The sequence below is a fragment of the Capra hircus genome, chromosome 3 (genome assembly GCF_001704415.2).
Source record: "Capra hircus breed San Clemente chromosome 3, ASM170441v1, whole genome shotgun sequence".
Classification (NCBI taxonomy): Eukaryota; Metazoa; Chordata; class Mammalia; order Artiodactyla; family Bovidae; genus Capra; species Capra hircus.
Genome location: NC_030810.1, coordinates 67,537,950 through 67,561,848, shown reverse-complemented (window position 1 = coordinate 67,561,848; position 23,899 = coordinate 67,537,950).

Here is a 23,899-nt window from a genome sequence, read left to right as displayed (position 1 = left end):
ACTGTGGCTTTGTAGTAGAGCCTGAAGTCAGGCAAGTTGATTCCTCCAGTTCCATTCTTCTTTCTCAAGATTGCTTTGGCTATTCGAGGTTTTTTGTATTTCCATACAAATCTTGAAATGATTTGTTCTAGTTCTGTGAAAAATGTGGCTGGTAGCTTGATAGGGATTGCATTGAATTTGTAAATTGCTTTGGGTAGTATACTCATTTTCACTATATTGATTCTTCCGATCCATGAACATGGTATATTTCTCCATCTATTAGTGTCCTCTTTGATTTCTTTCATCAGTGTTTTATAGTTTTCTATATATAGGTCTTTAGTTTCTTTAGGTGGATATATTCCTAAGTATTTTATTCTTTTCGTTGCAATGGTGAATGGAATTGTTTCCTTAATTTCTTTTTCTACTTTCTCATTATTCGTGTATAGGAATGCAAGGGATTTCTGTGTGTTGATTTTATATCCTGCAACTTTACTATATTCATTGATTAGCTCTAGTAATTTTCTGGTGGAGTCTTTAGGGTTTTCCATGTAGAGGATCATGTCATCTGCAAACAGTGAGAGTTTTACTTCTTCTTTTCCAATTTGGATTCCTTTTATTTCTTTTTCTGCTCTAATTGCTGTGGCCAAAACTTCCAGAACTATGTTGAATAGTAGCGGTGAAAGTGGACACCCTTGTCTTGTTCCTGACTTTAGGGGAAATGCTTTCAATTTTTCACCATTGAGGATAATGTTTGCTGTGGGTTTGTCATATATAGCTTTTATTATGTTGAGGTATGTTCCTTCTATTCCTGCTTTCTGGAGAGTTTTTATCATAAATGGATGTTGAATTTTGTCAAAGGCCTTCTCTGCATCTATTGAGATAATCATATGGTTTTTATTTTTCAATTTGTTAATGTGGTGAATTACATTGATTGATTTGCGGATATTGAAGAATCCTTGCATCCCTGGGATAAAGCCCACTTGGTCATGGTGTATGATCTTTTTAATGTGTTGTTGGATTCTGATTGCTAGAATTTTGTTGAGGATTTTTGCATCTATGTTCATCAGTGATATTGGCCTGTAGTTTTCCTTTTTTGTGACATCTTTGTCAGGTTTTGGTATTAGGGTGATGGTGGCCTCATAGAATGAGTTTGGAAGTTTACCTTCCTCTGCAATTTTCTGGAAGAGTTTGAGGAGGATAGGTGTTAGCTCTTCTCGAAATTTTTGGTAGAATTCAGCTGTGAAGCCGTCTGGACCTGGGCTTTTGTTTGCTGGAAGATTTCTGATTACCATTTCAATTTCCATGCTTGTGATGGGTCTGTTAAGATTTTCTATTTCTTCCTGGTTCAGTTTTGGAACATTGTACTTTTCTAAGAATTTGTCCATTTCTTCCACGTTGTCCATTTTATTGGCATACAACTGCTGATAGTAGTCTCTTATGATCCTTTGTATTTCTGTGTTGTCTGTTGTGATCTCTCCATTTTCATTTCTAATTTTATTGATTTGATTTTTCTCTCTTTGCTTCTTGATGAGTCTGGCTAATGGTTTGTCAATTTTATTTATCCTTTCAAAGAACCAGCTTTTGGCTTTGTTGATTTTTGCTATGGTCTCTTTTGTTTCTTTTGCATTTATTTCTGCCCTAATTTTTAAGATTTTTTTCCTTCTACTAACTCTGGGGTTCTCCAACTCTTCCTTTTCTAGTTGCTTTAGTTGCAGAGTTAGGTTATTTATTTGACTTTTTTCTTGTTTCTTGAGGTATGCCTGTATTGCTATGAACTTTCCTCTTAGCACTGCTTTTATAGTGTCCCACAGGTTTTGGGTTGTTGTGTTTTCATTTTCATTAGTTTCTATGCATATTTTGATTTCTTTTTTGATTTCTTCTGTGATTTGTTGGTTATTCAGAAGTGTGTTGTTCAACCTCCATATGTTGGAATTTTTAATAGTTTTTCTCCTGTAATTGAGATCTAATCTTAATGCATTATGGTCAGAAAAGATGCTTGGAATGATTTCGATTTTTTTGAATTTATCAAGTTTAGATTTATGGCCCAGGATGTGATCTATCCTGGAGAAGGTTCCATGAGCACTTGAAAAAAAAGTGAAATTCATTGTTTTGGGGTGAAATGTCCTATAGATATCAATTAGGTCTAACTGATCTAATGTATCATTTAAAGTTTGCGTTTCTTTGTTAATTTTCTGTTTAGTTGATCTGTCCATAGGTGTGAGTGGGGTATTAAAGTCTCCCACTATTATTGTGTTATTGTTGATTTCCTCTTTCATACTTGTTAGCATTTGTCTTACATATTGCGGGGCTCCAATATTGGGGGCATATATATTTATAATTGTTATATCTTCTTCTTGGATTGTTCCTTTGATCATTATGTAGTGGCCTTCTTTGTCTCTTTTCACAGCCTTTGTTTTAAAGTCTATTTTATCGGATATGAGTATTGCCACTCCTGCTTTCTTTTGGTCTCTATTTGCGTAGTATATCTTTTTCCAGCCCTTCACTTTCAGTCTGTATGTGTCCCTTGTTTTGAGGTGGGTCTCTTGTAAGCAGCATATAGAGGGGTCTTGTTTTTGTATCCATTCGGCCAGTCTTTGTCTTTTGGTTGGGGCGTTCAACCCATTTACGTTTAAGGTAATTATTGATAAGTGTGATCCCGTTACCATTTACTTTATTGTTTTGGGTTCGAGTTTATACACCCTTTTCGTGTTTCCTGTCTAGAGAATATCCTTTAGAATTTGTTGGAGAGCTGGTTTGGTGGTGCTGAATTCTCTCAGCTTTTGCTTGTCTGTAAAGCTTTTGATTTCTCCTTCGTATTTGAATGAGATCCTTGCTGGGTACAGTATTCTGGGCTGTAGGTTATTGTCTTTCATCACTTTAAGTATGTCTTGCCATTCCCTCCTGGCCTGAAGAGTTTCTATTGAAAGATCAGCTGTTATCCTAATGGGAATCCCCTTGTGTGTTATTTGTTGTTTTTCCCTTGCTGCTTTTAATATTTGTTCTTTGTGTTTGATCTTTGTTAATTTGATTAATATGTGTCTTGGGGTGTTTCGCCTTGGGTTTATCCTATTTGGAACTCTCTGTGTTTCTTGGACTTGGGTGATTATTTCCTTCCCCATTTTAGGGAAGTTTTCAACTATTATCTCCTCAAGGATTTTCTCATGATCTTTCTTTCTGTCTTCTTCTTCTGGGACTCCTATAATTCAAATGTTGGAGCGTTTCATATTGTCCTGGAGGTCCCTGAGATTGTCCTCATTTCTTTTAATTCGTTGTTCTTGTTTCCTCTCTGATTCATTTATTTCTACCATTCTATCTTCTATTTCACTAATCCTATCTTCTGCCTCCGTTATTCTACTAATTGTTGCCTCCAGAGTGTTTCTGATCTCATTTATTGCATTATTCATTATATTTTGACTCTTTTTTATTTCTTCTAGGTCCTTGTTAAACCTTTCTTGCATCTTCTCAATCCTTGTCTCTAGCCTATTTATCTGTGATTCCATTTTGATTTCAAGATTTTGGATCATTTTCACTATCAATATTCGGAATTCCTTCTCCGGTAGATTCCCTACTTCTTCCACTTTTGTTTGGTTTGGTGGGCAACTCTCCTGTTCCTTTACCTGCTGTGTATTCCTCTGTCTCTTCATCTTGGTTATATTGCTGCGTTTGGGGTGGCCTTTTTATATTCTGGGAATTTGTGGTGTTCTCTTTATTATGGAGCTTCCTCACTTTGGGTGGGGTTCTATCAGTGGCTTGTCAAGGTTTCCTGGTTAGGGAGGCTTGTGTTGGAGTTTTGGTGGGTGGAGCTGGGTTTCTTCTCTCTGGAGTGCAATGGAGTGACCCGTAATGGGTTACGAGACATCAAAGGTTTTGGGATAATTTTGAGCTGCCTGTATATTGAAGCTCAGGGGAGTGTTCCTGTGTTGCTGGAGAATTTGCGTGGTATGTCTTGTTTTGGAATTTGTTGGCCCTTGGGTGGAACTTGGTTTCAGTGTAGGTATGAAGGCATTAGATGGGCTCCTATTGCTTAATGTTCCCTGAATTCAAGAGTTCTCTAATGTTTTCAGGCTTTGGATTTAAGCCTCCTGCTTCTGGTTTTCAGTTTTATTTTTACAGTAGCCTCTAGACTTCTCCATCTATACAGCACCGGTGATAAAACATCTAGGTTAAAGATGAAAAGTTTCTCCACATTGAGGGACACTCAGAGAGGTTCACTGAGTTATAAGGAGAAGAGAAGATGGAGGGGGTAGTTAGAGGTAACTGGAATGAGATGCGGTGAGATCAAAAGAGAAGAGAGCAAGCTAGCCAGTAGTCACTTCCTTATGTGCGCTCTATAGTCTGGACCGCTCAGAGGTATTTACAGAGTTATACGGGGAAGAGGAGAGGGAGGAAGTAGACAGAGGTGACCAGGAGGATCAGAGAGAGGAATGAGTAGGAGAGAGACAAATCCTGCCAGTAACCTGTTCCTTAGGTGTTCTCCACCGTCTGGAACACACAGAGATTCACAGAGTTGGATAGAGGAGAGATGGGGGAGAAAAGAGACAGAGGCCACCTGGTGGAGAAAAAGGAGAGTCCAGAGGAGGAGAGAGTGGTCAAGCCAGTAATCTCGCTCTCAGGTAAACTGGGATAGTGAAGTTTGGGTTTTTAAATGTACAAAATTGACCACAAAAACCTAAGAGCAAAGATTAAAAATCTAGAGTAGAGGTTGGATTTTCAAAGATACAATATTAGAGAGAAGCAGAAGGAAAAAGGAAGAAAGAAAGAAAAAAAAAAGATAGAAAAAGAATTATTAAAAAACAAACAAACAAACAAACAATAAAAAAAAAAGTCATCAACAACCATCCAAAGACTGTATATGGTGTTTGCCTTAAAAAAAAAAAAAGTCTTTTTAAAAAACAAACAAAAAAAAAATATAGTAATAATAGGTTATAGAAATAAAAATTAGAGGAGAAATAGAAGACTTAACAATTTTAAAAAAAGTTAGAAAAAAAAAAAGCAAAAAAAAAAAAAGAAGGAATGATTTTAAAAATATTAAAAATATCTGGCCCTTTCTGGTGTAATGGGCCGTGTGGGATCACTTCCAAGGTGGTTCCCTCTGTTTAACTTCTTCTGTTTGCTGGCTTTTTAGGCTCACTAGTTCAGTTGCGCTGTGGGGAGGGGGGCTGCTGCTAACAAATAGCACTGTCGTGTGCACACAGTATCTCTGCCCCACTTGACCTGTCCTTTCTCGCGGCGCACAAACCGCTCCGGCTCTAGGATGCTCAGCCGGGAACCGTCTGGGGCCGGCCCTAGGCTGCGTGCACTTCCCCGGTCCAAGCCGCTCAGGTTCGGCGCTCAGGCAGCCCTCAGAGGCACAGATTCGGCTGGAACTGCGCTTTGTGCCCTTGCCAGGTCCGAGTAGCTCAGGAGTTTGGCGAGCGTGATCGCCGCGGCTTGTCACCTTTTCTGCCGCTGCTGCTCAGCTTTCTGGGCGGACCGCTGGCGCACCCCGTGCGGTAGATTGTGACTGTCCAGCACCCCCAGAAGTCTTAGCAAAGGAGCTTGCTTGCAGTTAGGTAAGTAAAGTCTCTCTGAGTCTGCAATTGCCCCTTTCCAGTCCTTACGACTCTGGCTGCCTGTCCCCGGCGGGGGATGGTCTGCAGCCGGCTTTTCCCATTCCGTCCTTTGTTCTGTGCTCGGTCCTGGCGGTGTCTTATGTTTGAGCTTTTCGCGTGGTAGCTATCCCACAGTCTGGTTTGCTAGCCTAAGTTAGATCGTTCTGGTTGTGCGTGGGGCGTTCCTGCCCGATTCTTACAAAGCTCTGCAGCCCGCGCCTCCCGCGCGTCCCTGCCCTGCCCGCACTTCCCAGGGGCGGATGCAGGCGTCTGTGCTGCTTTTCCGCTGGGGGAGTTACTGTTGGGCTTGTAATCTGTTGGTTTTAATTATTTATCTATTTTTCCTTCCTGTTATGTTACCCTCTGTGTTTCCAAGGCTCGCCACAGGCTCGGCAGGGAGAGTGTTTCCTGGTGTTTGGAAACCTCTCTTCTTAAAATTCCCTTCCCGGGACGGGCTTCCCTTCCCGGGACGGAGCTCCCTCCCCACCTCCTTTGTCTCCTTTTTCGTCTTTTATATTTTTTCCTACCTGTTTTTGAAGACAATGATCTGCTTTTCTGGTTGCCTGATGTCCTCTGCCAGCCTACAGAAGTTGTTTTGTGAAGTTTTCTCGGCGTTGAAATGTTCTTTTGAGGAATTTGTGAGGGAGAAAGTGGTCTTCCCGTCCTATTCCTCCGCCATCTTTCCCTCTCCCCCCCAAATATCCTCCTACCTGTTTTTGAAGACAATGGTCTGCTTTTCTGGTTGCCTGATGTCCTCTGCCAGCCTACATAAGTTGTTTTGTGGAGTTTGCTCGGCGTTGAAATGTTCTTTTGAGGAATTTGTGAGGGAGAAAGTGGTCTTCCCGTCCTATTCCTCCGCCATCTTTCCTCTTTCACTTTCTGGTTCTATAATTATTAGCTTGATAGTTTTTCATTATCAGTAGGTTTTATGTATTTTTTACATAACTAGTTTATAAATTAGTTATCAAATTTACACAGGTCCACGATAGAGACTCAAAATTGGACTCTAAAATACACACACACACACAAAAATGTTCCTCTCAACAATGACCACATATAAAACCAAAACACTGAACTTGAACTTGACAAGATATTTGAAACCACACAGCTTTTGAACCAGTAACAACTATGAATGCTAGTATGCCCTGGCCAAAAAAAATCAGAGGCGATTCTTACTAAAATAAGCAATAAATTTCACCCTTCCTTTCTGATGTGTTCTAATTGTTTCATGATGACAGATTATCCCTATCTTTTGAATATTTCATAATTTATCAAGTGTTTTCAAGTACTTCATCTGAGTTTGGGTTACAGGTTTGAGCTTCTGCACTATGTGAAGGAGAATCCATTAGCAGGGTGGGAAAAGCTTAGGGGATTTGAACTCCTGGAAATACAACCACCTGAGATGTCATACTGTTCATGGGGTTTTCAAGGCAAGAATACTGAAGTGGTTTGCCATTCCCTTCTCCAGTGGACCACATTCTCATGAGAAACACTGGGCTGGAAGAAGCACGAGCTGGAATCAAGATTGCCAGGAGAAATATCAATAACCTCAGATATGCAGATGACACCACCCTTAAGGCAGAAAGTGAAGAGGAACTAAAAAGCCTCTTGATGAAAGTGAAAGAGGAGAGTGAAAAATTTGGTTTAAAGCTCAACATTCAGAAAACAAAGATCATGGCATCTGGTCCCATCACTTCATGAGAAATAGATGGGGAAACAGTGGAAACAGTGTCAGATTTTATCTTCCTGGGCTCCAAAATCACTGCAGATGGTGACTGCAGCCATGAAGTTAAAAGATGCTTACTCCTTGGAAGAAAAATTATGATCAACCTAGGTAGCATATTCAAAAGCAGAGACATTACTTTGCCAACTAAGGTCCGTCTAGTCAAGGCTATGGTTTTTCCTGTGGTCATGTATGGATGTGAGAGCTGGACTGTGAAGAAGGCTGAGCACCAAAGAATTGATGCTCTTCAACTGTGGTGTTGGAGAAGACTCTTGAGAGTCCCTTGGACTGCAAGGAGATCCAACCAGTCCATTGTGAAGGAGATCAGCCCTGGGATTTCTTTGGAAGGAATGATGCTAAAGCTGAAACTCCAATACTTTGGCCACCTCATGCGAAGAGTTGACTCATTGGAAAAGACTCTGATGCTGGGAGGGATTGGGGACAGAAGAAGAAGGGGACGACAGAGGATGAGATGGCTGGTTGGCATCACCAACTCAATGGACATGAGTCTGAGTGAACTCTGGGAATTGGTGATGGACAGGGAGGCCTGGTGTGCTGCGATTCATGGGGTTGCAAAGAGTCGGACACAACTGAGAGACTGAACTGAACTGAGATGTCATAGAGTGGCAAGACTTCTCTGATTGACTGTTGGTGTTGTAACTCTGTACCACAAGTGCAGAAAGTACCAAGTATACTGGGTTGCAATTTGTCAGTGAGGACAAATCAAATGTTAATATCTATTAATTATATTAATTATTAATAATGTATTACAGCATTGCATTTCAATTAATTTATTAAAGAATTTTAGAATGTGAACTGTGAAAACAGCGAACTATTAGGCAAAATTATGCACAGTTACTCAGATTACATCAAAAAGTCCTTTGCTCTTAAAATCATAAGGTAAACACCAATTTTGGCAAAGCAAAAATTTAGGTGACAATTCTGCCACAGGAGAATGTGATATATCTGTGTCTGCAATTAATAGGTCATTCAGTGAATGGAGGGAATTTATATTTAGTGTGCCAAAAACAGCTACAACTTAGATCCAAGAAAGAGAAGCAGTGGCTCTTAAATCACCTTTTCTTCTTCTTGTTACTCTATTCACAACGATTTTTTCTTGTTCCTCCAACAGAACTTACATTTTTTATGTAGTTTAGAAAGCTAAAGAGTGAGAGGGGGCATCCAAGTCCATGGGATTCCATGCCACTGAGGCTCTGTGTAACCTATTCTGTGCCTTTTCGTAAGCTACACACTAGTAAAGTAATGCTCAAAATTCTCCAAGCCAGACTTCAACAATATGTGAACCATGAACTTCCTGATGTTCAAGCTGGTTTTAGAAAAGGCAGAGGAACCAGAGATCAAATTGCCAACATCCGCTGGATGATCAAAAAAGCAAGAGAGTTCCAGAAAAACATCTATTTCTGCTTTATTGACTATGCCAAAGCCTTTGACTGTGTGGATCACAACAAACTGTGGAAAATTCTGAGAGAGATGGGAATACCAGACCACCTGACCTGTCTCTTGAGAAATCTGTATGCAGGTCAGGAAGCAACAGTTAGAACTGGACATGGAACAACAGACTGGTTCCAAATAAGAAATGGAGTACATCAAGGCTGCATATTGTCACCCTGCTTATTTAACTTATATGCAGAGTACATCACGAGAAACGCTGGGCTGGAAGAAACACAAGCTGGACTCAAGATTGCCGGGAGAAATATCAATAACCTCAGATATGCAGATGACACCACCCTTAAGGCAGAAAGTGAAGAGGAACTTCTTGATGAAAGTGAAAGAGGAGAGTGAAAAAAGTTGGCTTAAAACTCAACATTCAGAAAACAAAGATCATGGCATCTGGTCCCATCACTTCATGGGAAATAGATGGGGAAACAGTGGAAACAGTGTCACACTTTATTTTTTTGGTCTCCAAAATCACTGCAGATGGTGACTGCAGCCATGAAATTAAAAGACGCTTACTCCTTGGAAGAAAAGTTATGACCAACCTAGATAGCATATTCAAAAGAGACATTACTTTGTCAACTAAGGTCCGTCTAGTCAAGGCTATGGTTTTTCCAGTAGTCATGTATGGATGTGAGAGTTGGACTGTGAAGAAGGCTGAGTGCCAAAGAATTGATGCTTTTGAACTGTGGTGTTGGAGAAGACTCTTGAGAGTCCCTTGGACTGCAAGGAGATCCAACCAGTCCATTCTGAAGATCAGCCCTGGGATTTCTTTGGAAGGAATGATGCTAAAGCTGAAACTTTAGTACTTTGGCCACCTCATGCGAAGAATTGACTCATTGGAAAAGACTCTGATGCTGGGAGGGATTGGGGGCAGGAGAAGAAGGGGATGACAGAGGATGAGATGGCTGGATGGCATCACCGACTCAATGGACGTGAGTCTGAGTGAACTCCAGGAGTTGGTGATGGACAGGGAGGCCTGGCGTGCTGCGATTCATGGGGTCACAAAGAGCTGGACCCGTGAGCGACTCAACTGAACTGAACTGAATATTCCCTTGCTGGAATCTGTTTTCCTATTAAAATAAGATATGACAAAGATTGGGATATCTTTACCTGATCATAAATGTAAGTTTTATATTTAGATCAGCATAGTTATGGGTATAAATGAGTGGATTTGGGGAGGATTGTCAACTGTTTTGAGGGGAAAGTATGTTCAAGGAAAGGGGACAGGGTCATGTAACAGAATTAGACAGCTGTTGTAGAAGGAGCCTGAACTGTAGACAAAAGACCCAAGTTCAAGTTCTAAATCTTACTGTGAAACCCTAGGCAAGTAACTTATGCTTTCCAAATTTTAGCTCCCTCTGAAATAATGTTGTTAGAAGATTCATTGTAACATTGCAAGTAAATTTCCTTCTAGGAAATGTGCTACCTAGTAGCAGCTAATGGCCTCCAATCCCAAAATTGAGAACACCAGAAACAAAACGCACAGAATCATCAAACCTACTAACAAAAGATTTATTTTGTTCATTCACTAAACACACACACACATACCTTCTCTGAGCCAGGCACCCTACAGAGCCATGCCAGTCCCTGATTTCCACCAGTTCAGTCTTACAGAGCTGAGAGCTCTCTTAACAAACTGATGCCATGAAACGTTTTACAGGTGTTTTTAAATTAGCAAATCTCTTCTATACATACCCTTCTTTCTTGAACAGACCACTAAGTATGAGAACTTGAAATCCAGCCTCTGAACCCAGTTTCCTCGGCCCCAGCATAGACTCCCTGTCATTGTGTGCGTAAGTAATTGCATATGGCTTAGCTAGGTGCCCTGGATTCTGTGAGTTACGGAAATTATGCATAGATCTGCCATTAACACTAATGGGGGGTTACATGCACAAATCCTCCACACATCGAGAAGAGAATAGACTCTTCTCATTCATACATAATAGATCTGTAGAAAAATTAGCATGTACGCTTTTAGGAGCTGAACTCTGAAGATGCACCTTTTATGGGAAATATGTAAATAAGGGAGAGGATACACTGAAGGACAAGCGCTGTAATGTGCTCCTTTTCTGATGCCTGAGCACCTTGTCAGTTTCACGGCTGCATAAAGTAGGAGCTGGCTTGCCTCTGCAGAGACTCCCCAGCACTTCATCTCCCTGGGGTGTTACCAAATTTCCCTGGGCAGAGCTTTCTTTGCCAAATTTCTCAGGTTCCCCAGAGAAAGGAAAGCATAACTGATCAGTCAGTAAGCACTTATAATCCTTATACGAACATTTTCCATGGAAGTGTTTCTTTGTTTTCTTAGAAGCTATTACTACATTGCCTTCTAATATAGCTGTCTTTGAAACGGGGAAATATGTGCTCACCCTCTGTGCTCATCTTTCCAGTCAGCTGGAGTCCCCTCTAAAGGCCACAGAAATTGGCCGTGCTGGGTTTTATCTATAAAGGATGTGTTAGTAGCTCAGTCGTGTTGGAGTCTTTGCGGCCCCATGGACTGAGACTCGCCAGGCTCTTCTGTTCATGGGATTCTCCAGGCAAGAATACTGGAGCAAGTTGCCATTTCCTTCTCCAGGATTTATCTATGATAGGAAGGGGACTCCTTCTCTGTGTCTGCCACTTCCTTGCCTCAATCTACAAAGGGAAGGAAATTATCTTCCTCCAGCCTTGCTATCAACCTCTTCTTAGCTCCTCCCTCCCAGCATAGTGGCTAATCTGACATCCACTGGGGCACTAGTGGGCAAGGTCGTGACAGAGAAACACGTGTGTGTGTGTGCTCAGTGGCCTCCATCTCTGCGACCCCATGGACTGTAGAACACCAGATTCCTCTGTCCATGGGATTCTCCAGGCAAGAATACTGGAATGGGTCGCCATTTCCTGCTCCGGGGATCTTTCCAACCCAGGGATCAAACCTGCGCATCTTGCATCTCCTGCAAAGCAGATGGATTCTTTACCACTGCACCACCTGGGATTCCCATCCATAGGAATGAGGCACTTCCTCTTATACAGCACAGTTCTCAGGCCAGGCCAGGGCCAATCTCTTTCCTCCACAGCAGGGCCAGCATCCTCCCTGTGCTCCCACCCTGGTGGCTTATCCCATGCTTTCCACCCCCATGGATATTGTACCCAAGACAAGGTTGCTCTCAGGCTCAGCCTTTCTCTAAGCTACCAGCTCCAGATCCCTGGTAGGCTACAGGGACCTGGAGTTTGCTCTGTATGATTTATGGGTGAGTAAGAGGATGTAACAACAACTTTTATTGGAGAGTCCAATCCCATTTACCATGGAAGCCCTTCCTGCAGAGAGTGGTTTTGAGAGTTGTATCAGGGCTTTTTCTTGGTTCCAATAAAAGCCACTAAACCTTCATACCATATATATAACTTCTTCAGTGTACCCCAGAAGGAAAGCAGATCTAGGTACCAATCCCATCATGAATGCCTAACAGTTAAAAATTCTAGTAATTATTACAGTGCCTCATTTCTTCAATCATTCACTCATTCATTGTGTTGGCACACTTCTTATTCTAGGAATGGCTTAACACCAGAATACTCTAAGGAAAATGAGAGACGCCTTCACTGTGAAAAACATGCAATCTACCAGAGAAGAGTAAGAAGCAAAAGGAAATTTTCAGATAGTGTGAAAAATATGATCTTAGAAGTAAACATAGATGATATAAGTGTAGATAAATTGAAGCATTAACTGAGACTCTGAAGCTGCATGTACAATTCTATGGGTTTCCCCTGTGACTCAGTGGTAAAGAATCTGCCTGCAATGCAAGAGATGCAACAGATGCAGGTTTGATCCCTGGGTTGGGAAGATCCCCTGGAGGAGGGCATGGCAATCCACTCCAGTATTCTTGCCTGGAGAACCCCCTTGGACAGAGGAGCCTGGTGGGCTATACTCCATAGGGTCACAAAAAGTTGGACATGACTAAAGCTACTGATCACGAATGCACATAAAATACTGTCTTTCACTGAGCAAAGTTCTTGAGATATGTTCAACAAGAAACTACAAAAACCAGAGTCAGTCATAAAGAAAGAATTCTAGGTGTATAACGTTCAAAGTGTGCCTAAACCAGGGAGGTTTTGCTCCTAAAGCTTTTTTCGAGAAACTCTTGGGAAAGAGAGGTTTTTACTGTAACATGTTATACCATACTTAGGACATACCTTAACACTTTCTTCTTTTGTAAATGTCCTTAAGGCTGTGACTACTAATATGATGGTCCTCTAGGAAGTCCTATCAACAGAGAGAATTAACTGAACCAATAGTATCTTGACCCATGGTTTCAAGGACTTCATATCTAAAGGGTGGATCATTCATTTAAACTCCAGGAGGATGCATATGTCAAGCAAGGAATGACCAGAAAATTTCCAGCCAGGAGCCAGGCAGCCAGCCACTTGAAACTCAGGTCTTGCAAAGAGTATGGTAGAAGACATGTTTAAACGTACTGCTTTATCTGATCCAGGACCTCTGTGGCCTGACAGCAGAAGACTCTGTCCTGCAGCAGTACCCTATCCTGAAAACCCCCCAAAAGCTGGCTTTGTAGCAAGGGCAGATCAAGTACATAGGCAGATACAGGGACAGCTCTTCCTCTTTGAAATAAAGGATTTATTGCCAGAATTCCAGTCCCAGCTCAGATCTGCAGCCCCTGCCATGCCACCCCATGCTCTAAAAAGGGGGCACTAACCCCCAAGTTCCACTGAAATGCCCATGATCTGGAGACTGAAGCAGCACATGCAGACACACAGAGGCCCCTCCACTCATGGAGTCCAAGGACACGCAGTCCAGCCCTAGGGCTGCCCTGTGAACTCACAGCAATGGCGCAGCTTGGACCACAAGCTTTTGGTTCATTGTTCTTTTAAAAATTTAATAGTTCAAATCTTTTTCAGAATCATTATTTGCCTTTCCCTAAAAATGGATGTGCAATCAGATGGATAAGAGAAAAAGAGACAAGAGGCAAACCTCAAAGCAACTATTGCAATTAGAATAAAACTGAGATCTGATAACATGGAAAAAACCCATGCTTTCATTAGTCAAAGAAAAAAGATTTCAGTGTCACCATAATAAGTTTGCTCCTACCAGGTATATAGCATGGAAATTGACGTTTTTGTAAGGAAATCAAATCAGAGCCTAAAATTATATCTTTTATGTAGCTTAAAATCTCAATTAGAATGTTTTTGCTGCTATCAATTCCTATCTTGAATGACAGCATTTGGAAGGAGAGAGTTAAAGAAGAAAAAAAAAACAACCGAGAAAGACTGAACTGGCATTGCACATGCAAATGAATGCATTATGGTAGTGGGGTTTTTTTCCACTGAATAAATTTACATTTACATCAGTTAGATCTGATATAATTCTGCAACCAATGAAACTTAAATATATACATATTTTGTCATGAAAACCCTCATAGCCATAACCTTTTGATTAAGAGCTATTGTAAAACTAAGAATAAATTTCAGTCAACTAACTTTAGATCTGACAACTTTTATTACTCATTTTAACCAGAAGTACACTTTAACTGGTATTTTACCAATACTCAATAGAAGTCTCCCTTGATTTTTCTGTTAATTCTCTAGATTTTATAACAATCCTCATAAACTAATGACATGTTATAAACTCCCACTATAAAAAATGAATAATGTAAACAGCCTGCTCTTAGCCAAGGACATGCTTATATATATGTGATACATGGCTACTCTTTACATTTTCCCACTGGACTGAAAATCAATCACAAAATTAAAGGAATAGGGAAAACTGGAGAAGAAATAATTTCTTTGAGGTTAAACAGTCACCCACTCCCGTTTCCTGTTTATATCAGCCACTGCAAAACTAGTAAATGTAGTCCTGAGCACTTGACTTGGTCACCTAAGGAGGTGCCAGAAATTAGCATGCAAGTAAGACAGCACAGGAATCAGCAACAGCAGCGCTAATGTTTTAAGTGATCTTTCCATGTAATTACAATTTGTTTCATCACAGTCATTACACGTGGCAAATTAGTGAAGCTGAGATTGGGGGGGCTTTGCTTGGAAGGACTGTGACAAGATTATAAAAGAGTCAACTGCCACTATGGTATCAAATTTAGGAGAAAGATATAATTCAAAAGACCAGTAATAGTAACTACTTCTTGAGGTCTATGTGCCAGACATCATCTGCTGTACTCTTAATTCGTCCAACAGGTTTATAAAACAGGCATTTCAGTTCCCATTTTACAGATAAAACACCTGAGGGACAGTAAGGAAAATTCCATGTCTAATTCCCATAGTTAGTAAGTCACAGAAGCAGGACAAATCCAGATGGGTCTTTCTCTAAAGTCTGAGCTCTTCCCACTATACCATCCCACTCACTGGAAATTAGAAAGGAAATGGATATTATCAGCAAAATCACAGGATTACCTTTTACTACTTTTACTAGAAATATAGGAAGAATGAACAAGGATTGTTATGGATAGCATTTCTAGCAAGTCCATTGAAATTGTCTATAAAGATACTCAAATTAGAACAATAATATTGCTATAGATCTGATGATGTTTTGGCATTTATAAGTGTCTTTTTCCTTAGATAGCTAACATCTCATGATTCAACTACAAACTAATATAAAATAGTTGATGGTAGGTATACTGAATATATATTGCACTTTACCATCTAAAGAATGCTTCCTTATACATCATCTCATCTGACGTACATAAGAGGGTGAGATCCACATTATGGCGTGGAAGCACCCAGGATATCCCCCAAAGGAGAACTTACATCTGTAGCTCTTAAATTTTAATAACTGCAAGAATCACTTTGCTTTCATTAAAATACAGATTCCAAGGCCCTTGACCCTCAAAACTCTCACCCTGTGGTTTTGCCGCTGGTGGGCTGAAGAATCTGTATTTGTATCAGGCATCTGGTGATCCTATTACTTAGGGGTCAGGAGGAGATCCTAGTATCATGCTTGAGAAACACTGGTGTTTATCAGAAAATTAATGACATAATAGGTCTTCCCAGGTGGCTCAGTGGTAAAGAATTCACCTGCCAATGCAGGAATCACAAGCAACGAGAGCTCAATCCCTGGGTCAGGAAGATCCTCTCAAGAAGGAAATGCAATCAACTCCACTATTCCTGCCTGGGAAATCCCACGGACAGAGAAGCATGGCAGGCTACAGTCTATGGGGTTGCAAAAGAGTCCAACGCGACTTAGCAAAAAACAACAATGACAAACCCAGTGCTAGACACATAATAGGTGCTCACTACATGTTCCTAAGTAAAAGTTATATCGTTTATAATCTTGTCACAGTCCCTCCCAGCAAAGCTCCCTAATCTCAGCTTCACTAATTTGCCATGTGTAATGACTGTGATGAAACAAATTGTAATTACATGGAAAGATCCCTTAAAACATTAGCGCTGCTGTTGCTTATTCCTGTGCTGTCTTGCATGCTAATTTCTGGCACCTCCTTAGGTGACCAAGTCAAGTGCTGAGGACTACATTTACTAGTTTTGCAGTGGCTAATGTAAGTAATATAAGACCAAACAGCAAACTGGAGGCAGTGGCAACCCATCACTGCCCACAGTCTTTGAGTCTCTGCCCTTGTCTCCCTCACCGTCTTTTATACAAGAGCAGCCAGATGGGTATTTTCTCTTAGACACACCTATTGTAATGAAATCTATAGACTGGACAGGAAGCATCCTTAAACTTCATTCATGGTTTTTTTTTTTACATTAAATAGAAATTATTCTTCTGAGTGTTGTTTTTTCAGAAGGAATCACTGTCCTTCCCTGTCTATGGAAAGCCTTCCCCTAGATACATGAGAAAAAAGAAGGGCTGGAGGAGCATGAACTCCCTACTGTGTTGCCATGGGTGTGATTTATTGCACCTTCCTTTAATTCAGGGAAGCCCCTGCAGGGGGCTGCTGGGGTGGCATGGTGTACGGTCATCATCACACTCTTGGGCAGCACTGGGTATTTTCTAGGTGCTCTGCAATCACTTTTCTATCATCCCCACCCCCTAGGAAGGAAGGTCAGGGTGACCATCCCTGCCTAGCAGGAGAGGGATGGCAGAGCCAGAAGAGCAGGGGTCAGGCTATGCCGAGTTGATGCTGCATCCTCTCCTGCAGCCAGGATTGTAGAATCCATTCCTTTGGGAATGACAGCACTTTCCAGAGCCTCTGCAGACATCTGGGTGAGGGAAGACCAGGTGACACAGTTCAACATGTCAATTCAATCTGGTTATTTCAGGAGAAAATGTGAACCTTAACGTGTGCACTCAAGAGACCACCCACTCTCAAGGGATGAGACACTGAAAGCTGTGCTCAAGTTATACACAGGTGTTGTTCACAAAGCACTAAGGTTAATTTTCAACATCCACACTGCTTGTTAGTAGTTTCGTAGCCCATATCCTGGAGAAGGAAATGGCAACCCACTCCAGTGTTCTTGCCTGGAGAATCCCAGGGACGGGGGAGCCTGGTGGGCTGCCGTCTATGGGGTCGCACAGAGTCGGACACGACTGAAGCGACTTAGCAGCAGCAGCAGCAGCCCATATCCAGTGGGCAGTGGGGAGAGCAGGGCCTCAGTTCACACAGGAGCCCTGGCTATTCTCAGTTGCTTGCATGTTGTTGGGTAATGTGTAGATCTGAAGTGTGTTTACTTGGAGCACAAAGCAATAATTACAACTTCACCCCTGCCTCCCTCTCCCGAACACACAAAATAACAAAGGGATGTGAAACCTTAACCTTCTGGATTCAGTAGAGAACCAGCCAGCATGAGACATGGGGTTGCAAACTCAGAGTTAGGCAGGGTTGGCTCCCTCTCTGCTGGAGGAGAGATGGTGGGGGCGTGAAGAGAGGAGGTGAGAGAAAGCCTCAAAGTTACTGTTTAAGAGTGTGGGCCTGGGGGAACTTCCCTGGTGGCTCAGTGGAAAAGAATCTTCCTGCCAATGCAGGAGACATGGGTATAATCCATCATCCGGGAAGATCCCACACGCCTCAGAGAAACTAGGCGTGTGCACCACAGCTATTGAGTCTGTGCTCCAGAGCCTGGGAGCAACTACGGAGCCCACGTGCCACCGCTACTGAAGCCCTGGCACCCTAAAGCCTGTGCTCTGAGTCAAGAGAAGCCACCACAACAAGAAGCCCGCACGCCAAAACCAGAGAGAAGCCCCTGCTTGCCACAGCGAGAAAAAAGCCCACAGTGATGAAAACCCAGCACAGCCAAAAATTAAATAAAGAAATAAAAATTTTTTAAAAAGAATGTGGGTCTGACGATAACCATAGGCCTGGGGCAAGGACTAGCAGCAGCATGACTAGAGAGCTTATTAGAAATCCTGAATATTAACTCCCTGCTCACATACTGATGGTCAGAATCTGAGGATGTAGCCTGGGATCTTGTGTTTAGTACGTATTCCAAGTGATTTTAGTTGTGCTAAAAACTGAGAGGCTCTAGGTCCGACAGCCTGGGCTTGTATTCTGCTCCATCACTCTTTGACCTTAGAAAAGCCCTGTAACCTCTCCAAGCCTCCATTTCTTCCTTTATAAAATAGCATAACAGTAGTGACTCCTTCTCAGGATTGTTGACTGGTGAGGATCACACATGATCACACATGTAAAACAATTCAGTCAATATCTAACACATAACAAACCCTTCCAAAAGGATACAGAAAAACTACACTGCCCTTCTTCAACTCTTTAACCTACTTCCACCCAAGGCTTGGGCTCCCCAAACCTTCCAAAATTAACTCTTGGACCACCATCAACTATAACTCGCAAGGAACTCTTGGATCCTGTGTGAGCCACCCGCGGCCCATTCATTCATAGATCACAGGCAGTTCACGGGCATTACTTTTTGCTGCGTGCTAATTTGCTTCAGTTCTGTCCAGCTCTTTGTGACCCCATGGATGGTAGCTCTCCAGACTCCACTGTCCATGGAATTCTCCAGGCAAAAATACTGGAGTGGGTCACCATTTCCTCCTCCAGGGGATCTTCCTGACCTAGGGATTGAAACCATGTCTCTTATGTCTCCTCCATTGGCAGGCAGGTTCTTTACCCCTAGCGCCATAAAGCTCCTGAATCCTTCATTAGCTCTGGAATCAGCTGTGAATTTTGCCAGTGTTAGCTTGAGATTGGAGGGGGCCTTTGATGCGTCTCCCTCAGAAGACAGAGATCTCCAGAAAATCACCCATAATGTCTAAAGGTGCTTGGGGAAATAGTGGCCTTGAACTCACTTCTTGTCTTAGATTTGCTGCTTAATAAATGCTAGTATATGAATGAATATCATTCGACTTGGAAAATACAGTTGCAGGTTATGGTAGCAGGAGACCGGGCTGGGTTTCTTCTCTCAGTTTATTGCAGAGATTTATTTATGGTTCACTGACCCATTTAGAAGTGCCAGAGCAGCTGGGTTTATCATGGCATCCTGCCAGTTTCATATGCATGCCAAACAAGCTCCTTTCCAGATAAAAAATTACCAAAATTTATAGCACAATTAAAAAAAAATACTTTGACTTATTCCTAAGAAATGCATTACAGAAAAATAAAGGAAAGTTAACATACCCATGGACTCATTTGGGTGTTGTTAGAAAAAATGAAAGCCAAACCTGAAGACTAATAAGCCTGGTGATTATGAAGGTTGATTTTGTGTGTGTGTGTGTGTGTGTGTGTGTGTGTGTGTGTGTGTGTGTGTGTAAACAAAAGAAGGCAGCCAGAAGAGGAAAAGACAGATTCCAACATTACAGAGAAAAAAAACTAAACATTTATGTAGTCCTATGCAAGAAAAGATCTGAGAACTTTCTCCTTTCTCCAATCCTGCCAAGACTGCTGCTGCTGCTGCTGCTGCTAAGTTGCTTCAGTCGTGTCCGACTCTGTGCGACCCAATGGACGGCAGCCCATCAGGCTCCACTATCCCTGAGATTCTCCAGGCAAGAACACTGGAGCAGGTTGCCGTTTCCTTCTCCAATGCAGGAAAGTGAAAAGTGAAAGGGAAGTTGCTCAGTCGTGTCCCTGCCAAGACTAGTGCTTCTCAAATCACATTTGTGTGGTAAAGGATACATTTTTGTTCTTTAGTCTTTGCTTTTTCATTTCCTGGCACAGACCAATACCACACAAGCTATAAAATGAAATATTTTAACAATTCAATTTGAAAAAAGAGCACACAAAATGTATGACATTGTCCATGCAGAGAAATCCTCTCCCAAGCTTGCCCTGGCGTCAAGGGAAGGGAGTAGGCACTAAGAATCCACTTTTGAAATTCTAGGACTATCGTGTGAGCAAAGGCTATGATATGGTTGCTCAATTTTGTAGAAGACAGGGAGCAGAATTAGAACGGCTCCCCCTCCCCTTGGCCCCCGCCAGGCTGTTCCAGCCATAACCTACGGATTGCGCTAATAAAGGTGCAGCTAGGAACCAGCAGCAGCTCAGCAGAGAGGTCCACCAGGACAGGAGCTATAAGAAAACCTTCTTCTTTCTCGCATTTCCCCCTTTTTTCTGGTTGAATGTATCATAAAGAGTCATAAATGACCAGTGGGGATACAGATTTGGCCAGGCTTAGTATGCATATTAGTTATTTATCTTCTCTTTTCATTGACATTTATTTTACCTTGTGCAAACTGAGCTTGTTGTAGAACATAGATTCCTAAGTGTGGTAAGGCCATTGTTATCAAAGGGGAAGAGAATGGGCCTGGGTCCTTCTTGGTGGCAATATTAACAGAAGTTCAGTTCAGTTCAGTTGTTCAGTTGTGTCTGAATCTTTGCGACCCCATGGACTGCAGCACGCCAGGCTTCCCTGTCCATCACCAACTCTCAGAGCTTGCTCAAACTCATGCCCATTGAGTCACTGATGCCATCCAACCATATCATCCTCTGTTGTTCCCTTCTCCTCCTGCCTTCAATCTTTCCCAGCATCAGGGTCTTTTCCAGTGAGTCAGTTCTTCACACCAGGTGGTCAAAGTATTGGAGTTTCAGCTTCAACATCAGTCCTTCCAATGAATATTCAGGACTGATTTCCTTTAGGATGGACTGGTTGGATCTCCTTGCTGTCCAAGGGACTCTCAAGAGTCTTCTCCAACACCACAGTTCAAAAGCATCAATTCTTTGGCGATCAGCTTTTTCTATGGTCTAGCTCTCACATCCATATATGACTACTAGAAAAACCATAGCTTTGACTAGATGGACCTTTGTTGACAAAGTGGTGTCTCTGCTTTTGAATATGCTGTCTAGGTTGGTCATAACTTTTCTTCCAAGGAGTAAGCATCTTTTAATTTCATGGCTACAATCATCATCTGCAGTGATTTTGGAGCCCCAAAAAATAAAGTCAGCCACTGTTTCCCCATCTATTTCCTATGAAGTGATGGGACCAGATGCCATGATCTTCATTTTTTGAATATTGAGTTTTAAGCCAGCTTTTTCACTCTCCTCTTTCACTGTCATCAAGAGGCTCTTTAGTTTCTTTTTCTGCCATAAGGGTCATATCATCTGCATATCTTAGGTTATTAATATTTCTCCCAGCAATCTTGAATCCAGCTGTGCTTCATCCAGCCCAGTGTTTCTCATGATGTCCTCTGCATAGAAGTTAAATAAGTAGGGTGACAATATACAGCTTTGATGTACTACTTTGCCTATTTGGAACCAGTCTGTTGTTCCTTGCCCAGTTCTAGCTGTTGCTTCCTGACCTGCATACAGATTTCTCAGGAGGCAGGTAAGGTGGTCTGGTATTTCCACCTCCTGAAGAATTTTCCACAGTTTGTGGTGATCCACACAGTCAAAGGCTTTGGTGTAGTCAATGAAGTAGAAATAGATGTTTTTCTTGAACTCTCTTGCTTTTTTGAAGATCCAGTGGATGTTGGCAATTTGATCTCTGGTTCCTCTGCCTCTTCTAAATCCAGCTTGAACATCTGGAAGTTCACGGTTCACATGTTGCTGAAGCCTGGCTTGCAGAATTTTGAGCATTACTTTGCTAGTGTGAAGCGAGCGCAATTGTGCGGTTGTTTGAACATTCTTTGGCATTGCCTTTCTTTGGGATTAGAATGAAAACTGACCTTTTCCAGTCCTGTGCCCACTGCTGAGTTTTCCAAATGTGCTGGCATATTAAGTGCAGCACTTTCACAGCTTCATCTTTCAGGATTTGAAATAGCTCAGCTGGAATTCCACCACCTCCACTAGCTTTGTTCATAGTGATGGTTCCTAAGGCCTTCTTGACTTCACATTCCAGGATGTCCGGCTCTAAGTGAGTGATCACACCATCATGGTTATCTGGGTCATGAAGATCTTTTTTGCATAGTTCTTCTGTGTACTCTTGCCACTTGTTCTTAATATCTTCTGCTTCTGTTAGGTCCATACCGTTTATGTCCTTTATTGAGCCCATCTTTGCATGAAATGTTTGCTTGGTATCTCTAATCTTCTTGAAGAGATCTCTAGTCTTTCCCATTCTGTTGTTTTCCTCTATTTCTTGCATCAGTCACTAAGGAAGGCTTTCTTATCTCTCCTTGCTATTCTTTGGAACTCTGCATTCAGATGCTTATAACTTTCCTTTTCTCCTTTGCCTTTAGCTTGTCTTTTCACAGCTATTTGTAAGGCCTCCTCAGACAACCATTTTGCCTTTTTGCATTTCTTTTTCTTCAGGATGGTCATGATCACTGCCTCCTGTACAATGTCACAAATCTCTGTCCATAGTTCTTCAGGAACTCTATCAGATCTAATCCCTTGAATCTATTTGTCACTTCCACTGTATAATCATAAGGGATTTGATTTAGTTCATACCTGAATGGTCTAGTGGTTTTCTCTACTTTCTTTAATTTAAGTCTGAATTTGGTAATAAGGTGCTCATGATCTGAGCCACAGTCAGCTCCTGGTCTTGTTTATGCTGACTGTATAGCGCTTCTCCATCTTTGGCTGCAAAGAATACAATCAATCAAATTTTGGTACTGACCATCTGGTGATGTCCATGAGTAGAGTCATCTCTTGTGTTCTTGGAAGAGGGTGTTTGCTATGACCGGTGTGTTCTCTTGGCAAATTCTGTTAGCTTTTGCCCTGCTTCATTTTGCACTCCAAGGTCAAACTTGAAATCATTTTGACTCCACAGTTATTAACATTGCTTAATCGCTGATTTGCATGGGGCTGGGGGGGCACAATAACCTGATTCTCTAGCTCTCATCATTACCAGAGGAAGACTTTTTACCTCTGTCCCCCAACATTTCTCCCTCTTCCCATTTGTAATACTTCTCATTTTCCTCCACCTCTGCTTCTACCCTTTCAATTGTTTCATTTTATTCCTCAGACAGACCCTGCTACTGCCTCTGTCCACCACACTCCATTTCTGCCCATCCTTTTGGGGCTTATGGTCTTTGTTTATAACCTGGGGCTTCTTGTCTGCTGGCTTTTCTAATCCCAATTTTGCCCATTAAGAAGTATAACCTATGAATTGGAAGTAAATAAATATGGCAGTACTGATAATAATATGATATCTTTGAGAAGTCTCCCTTGATTTGATGAGATACTTCAGCTCCACAGAGAAGTAATGCCCTGCTCAGAGCCCTCACATAAGAACATATCAAGCTGTCCTCACTTGCTCTAAACCATGAGCTTCATTCACTGGCTTGGCCCTTATTGGCTCTAACAGTCCTGGCTAATCCCTTTACCTTGCACCCAATTCATTCTCTCTGAGCTTTGACCTTGACCTGCTTCCAGGTTGGGTTGTCATGACTGCTGCTTGGCTCTCAGCGCACACAGGGCCCCCAGACAGCATCCCCTCTTGTTAGGAGCACAGACTTTCAAGTCAGAACTATGCTCAAGTCTTGGGTCTACCACTCAGCAGCTGCCTGACCTTGAGCCAGAAACTCAGAGTTACAGAGACCTAGTATATGTGTCATGGGAATAATGATAGCACCTACCCCAGAGGGTGTTTGTGAGGATAGACAGTGAGGTTTAAATTAAATGTTATGTGTAAGGCAGTGCAGTGCCTGGGACAGTGAATATTTTTTTTAATCATTTCCATGTCTTTATTGATATTCTTTATATGATGAAACATTGTCATCACACTTTTTTGTTTGTTTACTTATTTATTTTTGGCTGATCTGGGTCTTCATTGCTGCATGTGGGCTTTCTGTAGTTGAGGCAAGCAGGGGCTACTCTTCGCTGCAGTGTGTAGATCTCTCATTGCAGTGGCCTCTTGTTGTGGAGCACAGGCT